Here is a 17,342-nt window from a genome sequence, read left to right as displayed (position 1 = left end):
AAGAAGAAGAAGAAGAAGAAGAAGGAAGGAGGAAAGAGAAAGAAGAAGAAGAAGAAGAGGAAGAAAAGATAAAAGTGTTTTTTTTTTTTTTTGAGGAAGAAGAAGAAGAAGGAGGAAGAAGAAGAAAGAAAGAAAAAAAAAACAAACTTCCCCAGATTTCGGAGGAAGAAGAAGAAGAAGAAGAAGAAGAAGGAGAAGGAAGAAGAAGGAAGAAGGGGAAGGAAGAAGGAGGAAGAAGAAGAAAGAAAAAAAAAAAAAAAAAAAACATTCCCCAGATTTCGGAGGAAGAAGAAGGAAGAAGAAGGAAGAAGGGGAAGAAAGGGAAAGGAAGGAGGAAGGAAGGAAGAAAGGAAAAGGAAGAAGCAAAAAAGAAGAAGGAAGAAGAAGAAAAGAAAAGAAAGAAAAAAGAAAAAAGAAAAAAACGTGGATGACACGTGGCGCCCACTCAGTGCGCCACGTCATAGTTAACGAAAAACTTAACAGTTAACGAAAAACTTAACAGTTTGACTAACGGATGTATGAGACTGTCCCAAAATTTACACTTTAGGTATGACTCTGAGACGAAAAAAACATGAAGTACTAAATGTTGAAAACCACGAAACATGAGGGTAGTAAACAGTCTTTTACCCCAATTTTTAAAAAGAGTCATACCAAACAAGAATTTAAAGCCTAAAACTCAAAAAAGTATTTTTGAGTTAATAAAGTTGAAGTTAGGATATCAAACAAGCCTAGTTTCTCAAAACTTCTATCTTTTCTCTCCGTATTGTGAGAGAGCCTCTCTCTCTGAGTGCTTTTCTCACCTCTGTGTGAGTGACCTCTTTCACCTCATCCTCTTTCTAGCCGCCAGCCCTTTGGTTTAATCATTCTTTCCTCCAACCCCTTCTGCATCTGATTTCATTGTCCATAGTCCCTATTTTCATTCCCCCTTCTTTCCACCTCCACGATTTCCACTAATCCACCCCATATCGTTTCCAATCGACTCCATCCTTCATTGATCCAACAATTCGGTTCGTCATCCGTTTTTTCTCATTACAATTTCTCGCAATCACAACGCGATTTCTCACGGATCTCTCTGAAGGTGTGTAGAGCTCCGGCTCGGGTGTTTAATCCACCTCCTTCCTTTAAGGTGTCTTTGATGGCACCGATGCTAGTGGTTTCTTTCGTTGTGTGGTGGAGAATGATGTTGTGCTCTCTAATGAAATTTGGAGTCTTCTTTTCATCCATGTATGGGGCTGTGTAAGGCTGGATTACAGAGGTTTGTAGGGGACATTGGTTTCTGTTGGGTGGGATGCGGCATGCCGACGGCGGTGTCGGTTGGAAGCTGTGAGGTTGTCTCGGTGTTTTGTTTGGGCTCAAAAGTCTGTTTTTGGGCTTCTCTATGTTTTCTTTTGGTGGTCCATATTTTGGATCCAATATTCATTCGTAAATTCTGTTGAAAACAAAAAACAAAAAACAAAAAAATAAAGATGACGCTTTACTACGATGACATAAAACAACCATGTATATTCACTTTGGAGTTAGTCACATCCCACCAACTCCCCTCCCCTGGTATTTAAGCAAGTACTCCACCTATCATAATATAAGTAGAGGCACACGGAAAAATATTAATTTTCTCTTGAATACCTAGTGCTTGAAAAAATCTCTCGCACTTAGGTCCTTTGTTTCAATTTTCCTTTCTCAGTATCGTTCATATTAAAATTTCTTGATTTTTTATTTATTTTTTGGTTGTGGGGCGGATCGAAGGCCTACCAAAGAACAAAGAAATGGACCTAGTTCATCTCAATCCCAACATGCTCAACTTGAGACTTCTTTTAACATTAGGAAGAGAAACAAGTAACTAGTTGGTAAAACGACATCTTGATTAGGCTTTTAGAGTTATATTAGAAATATAATCAAATATACTCCGAAATCGATAGTTCGTTTCAAGAGATGACTAGCTAGAATCTCACATATCCAAAGATTATATATACAACAACAGGATAATCAATGTGAATATAACAAAGAACAAAACTCAAAACAACATCATCAATTCCTCGACTATCAAGTCAACTTTTCATCAATTCCTGCCTGCTTTGCACCCACAGAAAAGAACTCAGAGATAACTTCTAAGGGCATTCCCTTTGTTTCTGGCATTTTAAGAAAACAAACACCCAAGAAATGGTGCACACAACAGCATAGATAGCAAAAACACCAGCGAGGCCAATCGAGGTGAGCATGATAGGCAATGTGTAAGTCACAATGATGTCTTCAATCCAAAATGTCAGGGCACATATTGCAATGCAGAGGCCAGAACCCGAGTGGGGAAGATCTCCGAGCAAAGGATGTTAGGGATTGGTCCAAACCCCATGACAAAGGTACAGAAGTAGACCACAACGCTTATGGTAGAAATTGTTGCATTGACAACGTAACCCAAATGGACAAGTTGTCCGAAAATTAGTACTAGGAGGGTGCCAGTTAGTACCGGTAATGTAGTCAGCAGCAGCGACCTGTGGCAAAGACAGACGAGTAAGAGATGAAGAGAACAGTTAATGGTTTACTTGTGGAGCAAGGGAACTACTATATATATATAGTAGTTCCCACCTTCTGCCAAAAGTATCCATTAGTCTCATGGCAATGCCAATAGACGGAAGCATCAATAGGGTTGTGAGAGCACTTATGAGAATAGATGAAGAGGTGGAACTAAGGCCTAAATCTGATAGGAGAATTGCCACCCCTGCTTGCTCAAGAATTTGGGGAGTGTAATAAAGAACCCCATTTATGCCGGAGAACTGCAAAGTAAAAAACAGTCATTATTCAAAACTCTCAGACGTATTAATTAGAAACGTGTAGTACCTGCTGAAGAATAAAACTATTTCTAGCACATTTACTCGAACCTGAATTAGTACCTGCTGAAGAATTTGAATTGCCACCCCAACGAACAATGCTCGCTTGACTCCTGGTTCAAAGAGATCCTTCCAAACGGATCCTTCAACAACAGTTTCCTGGGTTTCAATCATTCCTTCTCCGAGATGCTGGCTCAGTTGGTTCCTCTAACCAGAGCAAAAGCCTGAAAATATTTGCCGTCTTGAGCCATTTCAGGACCGCCAGCAACTGAAAGCATTGAGCCCCGTCGAGACTCAAGTGCACCCTCCTGGTGCAAATAGACTCTTTGGTACTCTTCTGTCTTTTTTTCCATCTTTTCTAACCTTCTCAGAGTATTTGTAAGCCAACGCCCAGCCACCGCCAATGTCCATACTACTCACAGCTTCACCACTAGTCCCCAGCATGAGGCTGCTATTGTGCCTCATGCCAAAGAAGCTATTGGACTTAATAGGCATCATATCATTTACCACACTTGCTGATTTTTTACCTGAGAGCAATGGCCTTCGAACATTGTCCTCAAAATCAGCTGCATTTCCATTCCCCTCCAAATCCCAATTCTCCGTCCTGTCTTGGCGTCCAGGTGGTGCCACATTTAGCACGCTGCTCATGTTGAGAATGCTGCCCATGTTTGTCAAATTAAGAAGGATGCACATACTTCCTGTGTTTTCGGGAAGAAGCTTCTCATGAACACTGCCAAATAGATTCACAAGAGGATCCACGTGAGGCACGTTTGGATTCAACAAGCTTCCTTGTCGCGACATCAAGCCAAGATTGGCTTGTCCTGTGACAGATTTCGCAATCATTGACGCCCTCCCCTCGAGCATCGAAGCCCTCCCATCCTCCGGTCCATACAGCCTCATTTGATCTTTATCCGAAGTCATTTCCTGGCCTTCACCGCCCTCATTAGCCGGTCCAATTATGTACTCTTCCAATGATGCTTCCCCTCCAACACCAAATCCCTCAAACAGCAAAGCCATCTCACCTACATAATACATATCAATCAATCCTAAAAAACTAAGCTTTCAAAAAATGGGAAAGGGGAAAACCCGCTATACTTTTAGACATAAGCACAATATCAGCACCGAAAACATAAGCATTCATAAATTCAAATGCAGTACTTTATGCACCTGAAACATCTTTCCGGCCGCGTAGTCTCTGCAGAACTTTCTTAGCCTCAGCCATTCTTCCTTTACTAACAAGCCACCGTGGAGACTCCGGCAAGTAAAACAGAGTCAACCCGAAATAAACCAAGGAAGGAATAGAAAGAACTCCAAGCATCATTCTCCAACTGGGAGCATCCTTCAGTGACATTCCAAACACCATGCAGTATGACAAACTCATCCCTCCCGAACCGGTAAACTGTGGGAGAGTATTCAGTAGCCCTCTGATTTTTGGGTGGGGCAGTTTCGGAAATGTAGACCGGGACAAGAGTAACGGCTAGTCCAATTCCAAACCCATCTAGTAGCCTTGCCAAAAGAAGAACATAGACATTTGGAGCCCATAGCATTAACAAACCACTGAGAAAATATAAAACTGATGAAATTATCAGCATTGGACGTCTTCCTAGCCAGTCTGAAACTGGCCCTGAGAATGTTGTGATGACAGTGGCACCGATCAAAGACATGGCTACGATAAGCCCTTCGATCGTCGGTTGGGTTTCCAACTTAAATTCCCTTTTGATGTAAAGCACAGCCCCTGCAAATTTGATTTGTAAATGTGACAGCTTCCATACTAACTAAGCCCTAAATCACACAACACAATGCCTGCTTTTGATACGTTTTCCGGGTTGACGAGGAAAACCCTACAACTATCATAACTCAAATTAAATAAAGATATGTGCAATCATTTGCAAAAGAAGATAATTATTCATGGCTCAAATGAGATCTCAAAGACTTATTATTTAGATTAGCATATACCCGAGTTCGAATCTCTCTTATGTAGTTTAAATTAGATTAAAATGTCGCTCGAATAAGAGAACCATCATAGAAATAGTACCTGCAATGGTTGCATTGTCCCATCCTTGCAACAAGTTTCCTGTCGCAGCAGCAATGGCTACAAAAACAGCTCCCCACATTCTTTCTGCTGCCACAAACAACAGGAGGACCTTTCAAACCCAGAAAGGAATTCAGCAGAGAAATAGAGAAACTCTTGGACTTTGTAGCATCAACCTTAAATTTATATAATGTAATTAGAAATTAATGCCAAATTTGAATATACATTTGCTTTCTTGGAAAGAAAGAAATTACCTTTCAAGAAGAGAGAGAAACCATGAAATTAAAGTACATATCTTCTGATCTCAAAGCAATGTACATATCTTCTGATCTCAAAGCAATGTACATATCTTCTGAGAAGAAAAAACTTCAGTAAGTGCTTTTGGGTTTTAACAAGTTCCATAAAGTTTTGCTGAAATTCCTTGTGTGCCTCTTTCGAACCACACACAACATGTAGCCCCCTTCCTGCGGTTAGACAGCGGGTAACTGTTAACTGCCTAATTTTTTTTTCCTTTCAAATTTTCTCCTCTAATACCGGTGATGTAAAAAGTGAAATAATCAATGAGAACAATACTCAAAGATTAAAATACTAAAGAAAGAGAATTTAAAAAAAAAAAAAAAAAACTAAAGAAAGTATTTTGTATGGTGGGTCAAAATTGGCACAAAGATTTACTACTGCATGGTTGTTCAGGTATGAGATTACTATTGAGCAAGTGAAGAAGCACTTGGAAGCATTGGTTGAGGACACTTTGATGATCGAGTCGGGTCGTATAGCGGTACCCTAGTACGGGACTTTCATCGAAAGAAAAGTTAGAACAAAGCACCGAGGAAGAACACAAGTAAGTCCTTATAAATGTGTGGTTTAGATTTACAGTCTGTTAATATATATTTTAATTTGTGAGATATAGGACGAGAACACATTGCATAACTTGCGGTTATTAATTAATCTTCAATTTTTATGTTATTTTTGAAAATTTTGGCCATGATTTGGTCAGGTTGTTCTTGAAGGGCTTACAGGAATATGGGAAGGGAGACTGGAAGAGCATTTTCAGGTTCTGCGTTGTGACAATAACCCCAACACAAGTTGTAAGTCATGCTCAAAAGTACTTCCTCCACCATGATAAAAATTCTGCAGAATTATCCCATCAAATTGTTAATGGTGATTGGTGATCTGTGATCATCGCTCCACCTCGAAGATAGGATGAGTGACAATGTTGTGGCTAACAATCCGTCACTAGAAACCTCTCAGCGAGAGATTTTAGTGGTTATAATAACCCATTGGTCTGTCACTAATGATTCAAGAAATAAAATTCTTGCAGAGTGTTTTTTGTTTATTTTTCTTCAATTGCCTTATTTTGTTTACTCACTAGTGTAATAGTCACGCAATCACGTAATTTTATAAATTTACTCAAGTTATATCATGTGTGTTTGTTTATTAATACCATATTTTTATGTCCACAACATATAGCATTGTCGTTGAACAAATTAAAACTCATTAATTACTAACATGTATGTCCACAATATATAGTGTTGTCGTTGAACAAATTAAAATTCATTAATTACTAACATGTGGCCAACGAGCGCACAAAAAGTAGAGAGCACATTGAAGGGCTGCAACTCTTCGTTTATTCTAATTTTAAATATATCGTTATATTAAAATTTTAAAAAATTAAAACAAATTAAAAAAACTCTACAAACCTCGTTGTGAGATAATTCTTCACAATGCTATCTTTACTGAATCTAAGAATCTAAATATATGTAGATTCTGTTGAAATTAAAAACAATGAATCTTCTCAAAAAGAAAAAAGAATAATCATGTGCCGAATAAATATAAAACAAATCTTAACTAGATAAGGCGTATTAAAACATAATTTCATCCTCGGTTTCGAGCACATTGTTTTTCAATATTGTGGTCAGTAAAACCGCCGTCTTCAACTATAAAATAATTCAAAACTCAATTCGTACGTGAATAGTTGCAATCCGGTTATATATTATTCTCGAATTCGTATTAGGTGGTTTTTTCATTTTAAAAATGATAGAGGAGATCTCTGAGGCATCTGAAGGCTGCAATGAGGAGAAGAATGTTAGTTTTGTATAGCTAAACATGTTCAGCATAAAACATCGAATCAATGATTTACCAGAGGTATATATTCACAACATTCTCTCTACCCAATTTTTCATTTTTATTTAATGTTAATCTAATGATTTTGAGCCATTAGATTTTTTTTTATGTGATCTAACGGCTGTAAAAATTAACAGTCAAAATATAGGGACATTCTGTCAAACCACGAAACTAATATGTTGGTGCATTTGGCGCCGTTGGATGGATTAGATGGACGGAGGAGGATGCACCAGATATGGAATCCAACGGTACGAGCTGATATGGAAGGTTGACTGCTAAAATGGCATTTTCACGTGAATAAAAATCTGGCATTTTGTTGGAAGGCGTTATTGCCTACTTGTCAACTCCGTTACTTTCCGTGTTTGATATTTTCCCCTCCAATTTCTAAACCTCTTTATCTGGACTCTTTTACCATTGTACCCCTTATGTTTTATCACACTCGTACCTTGTATTTTGTTTTTTGTTTTATTATCACTTATCATTTTGTACATTATGGGGGTGTTTGTTTGCCTTCACTAAGTGGGACTGGACTGGACTGGACTAGCTATTAGTCCAATACTGTGTTTGTTCCATGCTGGGATTAACATTAATGAGACTAAAGGGGACTCGCATGGACAAAACCCTTAACTCAGAGGTCTTAGCGAGACCCCCCAATAACCATGGGACTACTAAGACCTTCACTGCGTCTTCGTCTTCTCACGTTCCTCTCCTCGTCATCCTCCATCTCCTCTCTCTGCTCGCTTCGTCTGCTCGCGTTGCCAACTTCGTCAACACTCGCCAACCCAGAATCGCATCGTCTGCTTGTTTCGAATCTGTCAGAACCCAGAACCCGTCGCATTCTCTCCTTGCTCTAGCCGTCGTTTGATTCACTCCGATTCGAATCACAAAACCCATACCCGAAATCCAGTAGACAGAGCCCATATTTGCTGAAATTGCAACCCACATGCGAATCACGAAACCCAGATTCCATCGCAAATCCCAGACTCGAATTGCAAAACCAAATTCGTTAGAAGCTCTGCACATCTTTCAATCACCAAACACAGATTTGCGCATAACAACTTTTCAAGAATAAAAAAAGGAGAAAAACAGTGAGAGCTTTCATTCAATCAAGATGGTTTTCTGGAAAATGGAAAGGGATAAAGAGAGAGAGAGAGTGGAAAAACTCCAAAAAGGATAAAAGAAGAGGGAGAGCTCTGGTTCTCGAGAGAGTCTGGAAAAAGGAAGAGTGTTGGGTAAAAAATGAAAAGGAATAGGAAAAAGAAAAAGGAAATAAATAAATAAATAAATATTATTTTTCTTGTAAATCTGCACTCGACGGAGCTTCAGAAATCGAAGAGGTGCCTGCTCAGAAATCGAAGAGGCGTTTGCTTTCTCAAAAGCAAGGCTGCTCAGATACCACGAGGGTCGATCTCAGAAATCGAAGAGGTGTTTGCTTTCTCAAAAGCTGGGCTGCGCAAAGACCACGAAGGCTGATCTCAGAAATCGAAGAGGCGCTTGCTTTCTCAAAAGCTGGGCTGCTCAGAGACCACGAGGGCCGATCTCAGAAATCGAAGAGGCACCTACTTTTCCAGCCTTGTCAGCACCTGTCACACGCACACTCAGCTTTGCGGAAATTATGGGCATTCGGTCGAAGACTTCTGGTGAAGTAGAAAGCACATGAGTCTTACTGTTCAATCACCCACTTCCCACACGCAACAGTAGCTCATGGGTACCACAGATAACTTTGCCACAGTTCTCTGCCAAAGTTGAACACGTGAAGCTTGCAGCTCCCACTACATCGCTCTGACCAAGAAGGGTAAAAGAATAGCAAAGAAACAACACTAACAAAGTTTAGACACATAAATTTTGAAGGTCTAGCTACCATATTATTACCCACAAGGGTAAAGGAACAGTACCACTGCTGGATAATTGGAAAGTCCCTGTGTGTCAACCTCTGTGCTTCGTGGCAAGGTAGACTGGCAAACATGCCTAACCTTTAATCACATTCGAGAAAACACTCCCAACAAGATTGCTTGCTCCAAAATCGAAGAGGTACCGTCCTCCGAATCTCGAGAGCTAGACTTCCAACATGACTACTTTCTCAAAAATCGAAGAGGGTAAAGGAACAGTACCATTGCTGGATAATTGGAAAGTCCCTGTGTGTCAACCCCTCTGCTTCGTGGCAATGTAGACTAGCAAACATGCCCAACCTTTACTCACATTCGAGAAAACACTCCCAACAAGATTGCTTGCTCCAAAATCGAAGAGGCACCGCCCTCTGAATCTCGAGAGCCAGACTCCCAACATGATTACTTTCTCAAAAATCGAAGAGACACCGCTCTCCGAATCTCGAGAGCCAGACCCCCAACATGATTGCTTTCTCAAAAATCGAAGAGGCATCGTTCTCCGAATCTCGAGAGCCAGATCCCCGATAGGATTGCTTGTTCGAAAACCGAAGAGGCAACACTTTCCCAACTTCAAGAGCCGGATCTCCTTGGATAAAGCTGTCTGTAATCTTCACACGCAACATCAGCTTTCCAGATACCACAAACCACTTTTTCAAAGTGCTCTGATAGCGTTAAAACATGTGAAGCTGACAGCTCCCACTACCGTGCTATGACCAAGTAGGGTAAAGGAATAGCATTACTACTTCTTGTTAAGGAGACTCCTATATATGTCGACCTTCATCCCCAACGGACAGGCAGACCTGCAAAAATGCTCAACCCTTCCTCATATCTGAGAGGGCACTCCCAACGAAGCCTTTCGAAATATTCAGCTTTCTTTCCCCCCGATAATACCTTTGCAAACAAGCTATACTAGAGCAAGAATATCTCATATCATCAGGGTTAAAAGCAAGAGTATCCCATATCATGCTTTTTCCCTGTCTTTTCCTTTGACCTTGTTCTTACCTGCAAGACAAGGAGAAAGAGAGCAATCAGTCAGTACTTGGAATCAAGCTTCTAGCCAGGAACTGACTGCCTGGAACCCCTTACCTGATTACTTACCTGACATTGCTCTCGAGTACTCATCTTCAACATCTTATGCTTCCAGGGAAGATACCGCATCTGCCTGAGGAACAGATAGGGCAAGGGAGAAGGATACAAGGAAGCATGTGGAGACAAGCGTAACAGCACACATGCCGATACATCCATTACTCTGTCAAAGCAAAAGTATCCCATATCAGCAGGGTCGAACGTACTCTAGATTTGATGGACTTGTTTTGACCCTCAAATTCTTCAGTCGGCCTTATACTCTGGAGGAAACCAGAAAACCCTCCAGCTCAGTTCAAGAATAAGCCTGTGGAAAGTTACTTCTTCAAAAGCAAAAGTATCCCATATCATCTCTTCTCATTTTCTTCTCTTTATCCTTCATGCTGCCTGCAAGATAGGGAGACTGTGAACAATCAGCCGGAGCTATGATTCCTTACCTTGTCTGTCACCTCTTTCAGCAGATCCCCTAGCTCGGCGACTTGGGGGACTCCTACTACATGGTTTGTATCGCGCTTGATCAAGCCTGAAACTACAAGTAAGCTTCAAGTGAAATTGATACATTACCTTGTGCATCTCCACCAGTTAAAGATACCACCCCTGGATGGAGGAAGAGTACTTCCAGAGAAGATGCCCCATCTACCTATGAGACAGATAAGGCACGTCAAGACGATACCACACTCCGATACTTAGAAGTTTCGTGATTATGAGATCATTCTCCCACAATATTTCCTAATGTCATTTGTACTAAATCATTCACTTGTACTCACTAAATGAGAGCTTGAACCTATGTGCTTGTGTAAACCCTTCACAATTAATGAGAACTCCTCTATTCCGTGGACGTAGCCAATCTGGGTGAACCACGTACATCTTGTGTTCGCTTTCCTATCTCTATCCATTTATATACTTATCCATACTAATGACCGGAGCAATCTAGCGAAGATCACAAAAAGCGACCGTTTTCGCTACCTAAGATCTATCGTGCAAGAGAACGGAGAATTAGATGGAGATCTCAACCATAGAATACAAGTTGGATGGATGAAGTGTAAGAGTGCATCCGGCGTGTTGTGTGACCGTCATAGGTCACTGAAGCTCAAGGGAAAATTTTATAGGACGGCAATAAGACGCACCTCAAGTAGGGTTGGATACGAGTTCGAAGGAGAAATTTTGGGAAGATCTTGGAGACTTGGTGCAAGGAATTGCTCAGACGGAGAAGTTATTTATAGGAGGAGATTTAAATGGACACGTGGGCAGGGAGACAGGCAACTATGGAGGTTTTCATGGTGGCCATGGTTTTGGGGAGAGAAACGAGGATGGGGAAGCTATCTTGGATTTTGCAATGGCATATGATCTCTTCTTAGCCAACACCTTCTTTAAGAAGAGAGAAGAACATGTGATCACCTACAAGAGTGGGTCGTCAAAAACACAAATAGATTTTCTTCTAATGAGGAAAGGGGATCGTATAACTTGTAAGGATTGCAAAGTTATACCAGGAGAGAGCGTGGCTAATCAACATCGCTTGTTGGTGATGGATGTACATATCAAAAGAGTAAGACAAAAGAACAAGACTTGGAAGTGCCCAAGGACTAGATGGTGGAATCTAAAAGAAGAAAAACAAGCCATTTTCAAAGAGAAGGTAATCACCCAATGTGTGTGGGATAGAGAGGGGGAAGCTAGCCAAATGTGGGATTCCATGGCTAGTTGTATCCGAAAAGTAGCAAAAGAGGTATTAGGAGAGTCCAAGGGCTTTGCCCCACACCAAAAGGAATCTTGGTGGTGGAATGAGGAGGTACAAACAAAGGTGAAGGCTAAGAAGGAATGTTGTAAAGCCTTATACAAGGAGATGACCGATGAAAATGGTGAAAGGTATAGAAAAGCGAAGCAAGAGGCGAAGAAAGCTGTCAGAGAAGCTAAGTTAGCGGCTTACGACGATATGTATAAACGACTAGATACCAAAGAAGGAGAGTTGGATATCTATAAACTATCTAGAGCAAGGGAAAAGAAGACAAGGGACCTAAACCAAGTGAGGTGCATCAAAGATGAGGATGGAAAGGTTCTTGCTACAGAGAACGCGGTTAAAGACAGATGGAGAGGTTATTTTCATAATCTTTTCAATGAAGGACATGAAATGAGTGCTTCTTTAGGGGAGTTGAGTAACTCAGAAGAGTGTAGAAACTACTTTTTTTATCGTCGAATCCGGAAGGAAGAAGTGGTTGTAGCTTTGAAGAAGATGAAGCATAAAAAAGCAATAGGCCCAGACGATATACCAATCGAAGTGTGGAAACTTTTGGGAGAGACAGGTATAACATGGCTCACTGACCTTTTCAATAGGATTTTGAAAACGAAGAAGATGCCAAATGAGTGGCGAACGAGCACTTTGGTGCCTATCTACAAGAATAAGGGCGACGTACAAAATTGCATGAACTATATGGGTATTAAGCTAATGAGTCATACAATGAAGCTCTGGGAGAGAGTCATTGAGCATAGATTGAGTCAAGAGACACGGGTTTCGGACAACCAATTCGGGTTCATGCCAGGGCGCTCAACCATGGAGGCAATCTATCTCTTACGAAGATTGATGGAAAGATATAGAGATGGGAAAAAGGATTTACACATGGTCTTTATAGATTTGGAAAAAGCGTATGATAGGGTCCCAAGAGACATTCTTTGGAGGATTTTAGAGAAGAAAGGAGTACGAGTAGCATATATCCAAGCTATAAAGGATATGTATGAAGGAGCAAAGACTGCCGTAAGAACTCATGAAGGACAAACCGAAAGCTTTCCCATAACTGTAGGATTACATCAAGGCTCATCCTTAAGTCCTTACCTTTTTGCGTTGGTAATGGATGAGTTAACAGGACATATTCAAGATGATATTCCTTGGTGTATGCTTTTCGCAGACGATATAGTGTTGATAGATGAAACTCAGGAAGGGGTAAATGCAAAGCTTAACCTTTGGAGAGAAGTGTTGGAATCTAAAGGTCTTCGCCTAAGCCGATCAAAGACAGAATATATGGAGTGCAAGTTCAGTGCAAATGGAGGCCAAAACGAGTTAGGGGTGAGGATCGGAGATCAAGAAATACCAAAGAGCGACCGTTTTCGTTACCTAGGATCTATCTTGCAAAAGAACGGAGAATTAGATGGAGATCTCAACCATAGAATACAAGCTGGATGGATGAAGTGGAAGAGTGCATCCGGCGTGTTATGTGACCGCCGTATGCCACTGAAGCTCAAGGGAAAATTTTATAGGACGGCAATAAGGCCGGCGATGCTGTATGGCACAGAATGTTGGGCGGTGAAACATCAGCACGTACACAAAATGGGTGTAGCGGAGATGAGGATGCTTCGTTGGATGTGTGGGCACACGAGAAAGGATACGATTAGGAATGAGGATATCCGGGGTAAAGTAGGAGTAGCCGAAATTGAAGGAAAGATGAGAGAAAATCGGTTACGGTGGTTTGGACATGTGCAAAGAAGGCCTACTGACGCTCCGATTAGAAGATGCGACTATGGGACAGAGGTTCAGGGCCGAAGGGGTAGAGGAAGACCTAGGAAAACTTTGGAAGAGACTCTAAGAAAAGACTTAGAGTACTTGGATCTAACGAAGGACATGACACAGGATCGAGCACAATGGCGTTCTAAGATTCATATAGCCGATCCCACCCAGTGACTTGGATTTTCCAAGTCTCCAACCGAGAAGTTTTCCTCACTCGGAAAATTAAGGGAACACTACCCCAACCTACATGCTCCACTCAGAAAGCTTCAACATACAAGCTTCAACAAAAGAAAATTCAAAGAACTTAGCGAATAAGGCTTTGGTGTATTTAACACAATACGTTGAAATGAAGGAAAGCTTATTTATTGATATCCCCGATAAGCTACAAATATGTACATATACATGAGTCAAAATAAACACACAAGAGGGAGCCTTCACAAAGGTTGCTTAGGAGAAGTCTCAGCAGTCGGTAGAGCCCCAGAAAGAGAAGGCACCGGAGGGGGATCATTTGGAGCCTCAGTACTGGACAGAACCCTAGAAGGAGGAGGCATCAGAGGTTGATCATTTGGAGCTTCATTACGCGGTACAGCCCCAGAAGACGAAGGCAATAAATGCCTTTGGAACAAACCCACAAATCTCTGATGATCAAGTAAAACCTGACCATCAGTTTCCTTCATCTGGTCAAGCTTCCTCTTCATGTTTGTAGCATAGTCATGTGCGAGCCGGTGCAACTGTTTATTCTCATGCTTGAGCCCTCTAATCTCCTGTTTGAGACTCATCACTTCAGCCGCCAATGATTCAACTTGGCGGGTTCGAGCAAATAGGCGTTGGGCCATATTAGACACAGAACCTGCACACTGAACACTGAGAGCCAGCGAATCCTTAACAGCTAACTCATCAGACCGTTTGGAAAGTAGTCTGTTATCTTTGGGAGTGAGAAGGTTCCTGGCCACCACCGCAGCGGTCATATCATTCTTCATCACGGAATCCCCAACGGTAAGAGGACCAGTAGGGGAGACGAAGGATGGGCGCCATATGTTGTCTGGAGAAGGCGGGGCTGCCTCTTCAACAAGGTTCAAGTCAAAACGACGGTCGGAGGGGCCAGACATTTTCAAAGGTGTTGAAGAGAGAAGAGGTCGGACAAATCAAGATCTTAGAAGTGCAAGAATGAAGCTTCTACTGGTGGAGATTCAAGTGTGCTTTGGAACTTAATGCCAGCCCCTATAAAAATCTGCACTCGACGGAGCTTCAGAAATCGAAGAGGCGTCTGCTCAGAAATCGAAGAGGCGTTTGCTTTCTCAAAAGCTGGGCTGCTTAGAGATCACGAGGGTTGATCTCAGAAATCGAAGAGGCGTTTGCTTTCTCAAAAGTTGGGCTGCTCAAAGACCACAAAGACCGATCTCAGAAATCGAAGAGGCGCTCGCTTTCTCAAAAGCTGGGCTCCCCAAAGACCACGAGGGCCGATCTCAGAAATCGAAGAGGCACCTACTTTTCCAGCCTTGTCAGCACCTGTCACACGCACACTCAGCTTTGCGGAAATTATGGGCATTCTATCGAAGACTTCTGGGGAAGTAGAAAACACATCAATCTTACTGTTCAATCACCCACTTGCCACACGCAACAATAGCTCATGGGTACCACAGAAAACTTTGCCAAAGTTCTCTGCCAAAGTTGAGCACGTGAAGCTTGCAGCTCCCACTACATCGCTCTGACCAAGAAGGGTAAAAGAATAGCAAATAAACAGCACTAACAAAGTTTAAACCCATAAATTTTGAAGGTCTAGCTACCATATTATTACCCACAAGGGTAAAGGAACAGTACCACTGCTGGATAATTGGAAAGTCCCTGTGTGTCAACCTCTGTGCTTCGTGGCAAGGTAGACTAGCAAACATGCCCAACCTTTACTCACATTCGAGAAAACACTCCCAACAAGATTGCTTGCTCCAAAATCGAAGAGGCACCGCCCTCCGAATCTCGAGAGCCAGACTCCCAACATGATTACTTTCTCAAAAATCGAAGAGACACTGCTCCCCGAATCTTCGAGAGCCAGACCCCCAGCATGATTGCTTTCTCAAAAATCGATGAGGCATCGTTCTCCGAATCAATCGAAGAGGCGCTCGCTTTCTCAAAAGCTGGGCTGCTCAGAGACCACGAGGGCCAATCTCAGAAATCGAAGAGGCACCTACATCGCTCTGACCAAGAAAGGTAAAAGAATAGCAAAGAAACAGTACTAACAAAGTTTAGACACATAATTTTTGAAGGTCTAGCTACCATATTATTACCCACAAGGGTAAAGGAACAGTACCACTGCTGGATAATTGGAAAGTCCCTGTGTGTCAACCTCTGTGCTTCGTGGCAAGGTAGACTAGCAAACATGCCCAACCTTTACTCACATTCGAGAAAACACTCCCAACAAGATTGCTTGCTCCAAAATCGAAGAGGCACCGTCCTCCGAATCTCGAGAGCCAGACTCCCAACATGACTACTTTCTCAAAATCGAAGAGAGGGTAAAGGAACAGTACAATTGCTGGATAATTGAAAAGTCCCTGTGTGTCAACCTTTGTGCTTCGTGGCAAGGTAGACTAGCAAACATGCCCAACCTTTACTCACATTCGAGACAACACTCCCAACAAGATTGCTTGCTTCAAAATCGAAGAGGCACCGCCCTATGAATCTCGAGAGCCAGACTCCCAACATGATTACTTCCTCAAAAATCGAAGAGACACTGCTATCCGAATCTCGAGAGTCAGACCCCCAACATGATTGCTTTCTCAAAAATCGAAGAGGCATCGTTCTCCGAATCTCGAGAGCCAGATACCACAGACCACTTTTTCAAAGTGCTCTGACAGAGTTAAAACATGTGAAACTGGCAGCTCCCACTACCGTGCTATGACCAAGCAGGGTAAAGGAATAGCATTACTACTTGTTGTTAGGGAGACTCCTATATATGTCGACCTCCATCCCCAACGGACATGCAGACCTGCAAAAATGCTCAACCCTTCATCATATCTGAGAGGGCACTCCCAACGAAGCCTTTCGAAATATTCAGCTTTCTTTCCCCCCGATAATACCTCTGCAAACAAGCTATACTAGAGCAAGAATATCTCATATCATCAGGGTTAAAAGCAAGAGTATCCCATATCATGCTTTTTCCCTGTCTTTTCCTTTGGCCTTGTTTTTACCTGCAAGACAAGGAGAAAGAGAGCAATCAGTCAGCACTTGGAATCAAGCTTCCAGCCAGGAACTGACTGCCTGGAACCCCTTACCTGATTACTTACCTGGCATTGCTCTCGAGTACTCATCTTCAACATCTTATGTTTCCAGGGAAGATTCCGCATCTGCTTGAGGAACAGATAGGGCAAGTGCGAAGGATACAAGGAAGCATGTGGAGACAAGCGTAACAGCACACGTGCCGATACATCCATTACTCTGTCAAAAGCAAAAGTATCCCATATCAGCAGGGTGGAACGTACTCTAGATTTGATGGACTTGTTTTGACCCTCAAATTCTTCAGTCGGCCTTATACTCTGGAGGAAACCAGAAAACCCTCCAGCTCAGTTCAAGAATAAGCCTGTGGAAAGTTACTTCTTCAAAAGCAAAAGTATCTCATATCATCTCTTCTCATTTTTCTTCTCTTTATCCTTCATGCTGCTGCAAGATGGGGAGAAGGTGAACAATCAGTCGGAGCTCTGATTGCTTACCTTGTCTGTCACCTCTTTCAGCAGACCCCCTAGCTCGGCGACTTGGGGGACTCCTACTACATGGTTTGTATCGCGCTTGACCAAGCCTGAAACTACAAGTAAGCTTCAAGTGAAATTGATACATTACCTTGTGCATCTCCACCAGTTAAAGATACCACCCCTGGATGGAGGAAGAGTACTTCCAGAGAAGATGACACATCTACC

At 42.0% G+C, this 17,342-nt stretch overlaps 1 pseudogene; it reads right to left on the bottom strand.

The window, feature by feature from the left end:
• Positions 1-1,916: 1,916 nt before the first annotated feature.
• On the bottom strand, positions 1,917-5,183 carry LOC126608971 (monosaccharide-sensing protein 2-like; annotated as a pseudogene).
• Between the last annotated feature and the right edge of the window lie 12,159 nt (positions 5,184-17,342).

The sequence above is a fragment of the Malus sylvestris genome, chromosome 2 (assembly GCF_916048215.2).
Source record: "Malus sylvestris chromosome 2, drMalSylv7.2, whole genome shotgun sequence".
Lineage (NCBI taxonomy): Eukaryota > Viridiplantae > Streptophyta > Magnoliopsida > Rosales > Rosaceae > Malus > Malus sylvestris.
Note: the sequence above shows the minus strand (reverse complement) of the source record. Positions and strands in the feature narration are given on the sequence as shown.